The 2,500-nt window shown below is 37.6% G+C and overlaps 1 non-coding gene across 1 annotated transcript; it reads right to left on the bottom strand.

The window, feature by feature from the left end:
• Positions 1-1,972: 1,972 nt before the first annotated feature.
• On the bottom strand, positions 1,973-2,045 carry TRNAM-CAU (transfer RNA methionine (anticodon CAU)). The gene has a single exon. It is a non-coding gene; the product is annotated as a tRNA-Met (tRNA).
• Positions 2,046-2,500: the final 455 nt, after the last annotated feature.

Below are 2,500 nucleotides of genomic sequence, written 5' to 3'. Positions count from 1 at the left end.
TGTGTCTATGTCGTGTTCATGTCACGAAGGCGGTATTCTAGGACGTCTGTGTCAGCTGCTTCAGGTTTACCAACCGTTCCAAAGTTAACATGTTTCGGATGAATGGTACTGTCCAAACAACAAATTCATAAGAGAAACTACAATCATAGGTAGCACTAACAAAAGATAGTTCAATTTTGGTATGAATCAGTCGTTGTACTTGTTCCTATTTAAAGAATTGACAACCATTTCACGAATGCGCCGTTGGTAATTCATTCTACGCTCGATCAAAACAAACGGGATGAGAGGATCGTGTGTTTATGTATAGATCTTCCTTATTTTATGTGTATATACCGTACATATATGCGTATCTTTAATATATCATACATATAGATTTAATGTATACATATTGCATATAATCATATGAATACTTGAACTTTACATTCCTGACTACTTTTACCATTCATTTAACTTCGCTCTCCTTCGAAAAGTCCGCCAAAAGGTAAACAAACTCAAAATCAGAAGAGAATCCATATTTTCCTAAAAGAGTTTGTAATCCGAGTCTAGGACAGTGATGCCTAATATATCCAATAGAGATATTGCTTTCCAAAAGTAGTATGCTCATATGAAGTATTGGTAAGAAAAAGTACAGTAAAAATATTATTTTTTTTCGCCCGTGTAACTATCGTGGTAAGCCTACCCCCATATCACGGAGTTTCCATGATTGTTCCAAAACTTTCCACGACTTTGCCACTCTTTTGACACAAACACGCGCTTCTAGAATACTAATCGCGGCATGTTCATGTCATGTACTCGGCGCGCTAGGGACAGAATACGGCTGCTAATGCTGTGTCTGGGACAGTCAATAAAACATAATTTATACATCTCACTTGAACTAGTCGGAACTATCACGACTTATTTCCGGCTTTACACCGGTACGAGAGCTCGGGAGCACCCTTAAATTACGAGGTGCTGTGACGTCATGCGTGGACGGTTAAAAGTTTTGAATATGAACACTTAAAGGATGCTAAGATATGCATATGGTATTGTTCCTTTCGGCGAGTTAGCAAATGAACACTTATTAAGTGGTTTGAATAAAGAGAGTCTGGAAATTGACCATAAAATGAACTGCAAAAAAATAATTTCATGTTCAACATGAAACTGAATAAATACAAGTCAGTTGAATAAATACAAGCACAGGGCAAGGTGCTAGAGGCAGTAAACGAGTTAACACACCCAGGGCAACTCATAGGTCGAATACATCCAGTGAAGCTGAGATAAAACAACGAATTAGGATTAATACATCACAAGATTTTCAGCCATCATGTCTATTAGTGTCTGATCCATAACATATGGATCAGAAATATGGTCTACGACCAAATTGCTTGAAAGAAAGTAAGTGCTCAGAGAGGAATGAAAAGGCTCATGATAGGAATTAGCTTAAGAGACAGAAAGAGAGCAACATGGATAGGGAACAGACAAAAGTAGAGGATTTACTTAAGAACATGAAAAATGGCAATGGAAAGGTCATTTATATCAGAGACAGGACAACAGGTGGGCAAAGAAAGCAATGCACTGGTGAATAGATAGAATAAAGAGACCAAGGGCAAGACCAGTGACAATATGGCGTGATGAAATAGCGACATTTGCAGGTCAAAAACTAGAAACAGGACACAAGACTGTAATGACTGAATAAGATTGAAAGAGGCCTACATCCTGCAGTGGAATGATACAGGCCAATGGTGATGATATATAGTTATATATCATAGGATTGTAAATATTTAAAATCATATGGACTAGTGGCTAAGGTGCCTGGCATTCATCCAGGAAGCCTAGATTCAATTTTCGACATGGAAACAGTTTCTACATTAAGACAATATGCCTCCAAAATAAGTATTTCTAATGAAAATGTCAGTTGCCACTTATTCACCTATATTGTTCTTTTCACGGCAGATACCATGTGATGCCCAGGGGCCATGTAATTTGAAAACAATGCCCCGAGTGAGGCTCGAACTCACGACCTTCAGATTATGAGACTGACGCGCTGCCTACTGCGCCATCGAGGCTGTGCAACATGAAAGAAGTATGTTGTTGAAAATGAATACTGTGCTAATATTATTACTGGTTTAATTACTGTGTATATATATGCAGACCCAAGACACGTGTATGAACGTAAACACATATATAAAAGTAAACGGTGACGCTCTCCCTAGGAAGAACACATTAGTTTTTTATCACTGAAACATGAAAAGGGGCAAAAAATTGAAAAATAAGTATTTAATATGCAAATTTGATCAAAACAGATTTGATACTGGAAAAGTAGCCATGTAGGGAAGTACACGGGGTGCTTTATGAGAATGCAGAAAAAATGCCGGATTATGCAGAAATTGATGGCAACAGGCACCAGCAAGATGTGCTGAACGTAACATCCAAGGCAAAGCCAAGCCTATTTTTTCTTTAATTCCTGAATACTAATAACGCAACAAGAAAATAAAATATTTTTATATCGTGCAACATTATT

This window comes from Penaeus japonicus, unplaced genomic scaffold, assembly GCF_977035675.1.
Source record: "Penaeus japonicus unplaced genomic scaffold, GWHDUDI00000001_assembly GWHDUDI00000001, whole genome shotgun sequence".
In the NCBI taxonomy this organism is placed as follows: Eukaryota; Metazoa; Arthropoda; class Malacostraca; order Decapoda; family Penaeidae; genus Penaeus; species Penaeus japonicus.
The sequence above is the reverse complement of the archived record's forward strand: the minus strand, read 5'-3'. Positions and strand labels throughout refer to the sequence as shown.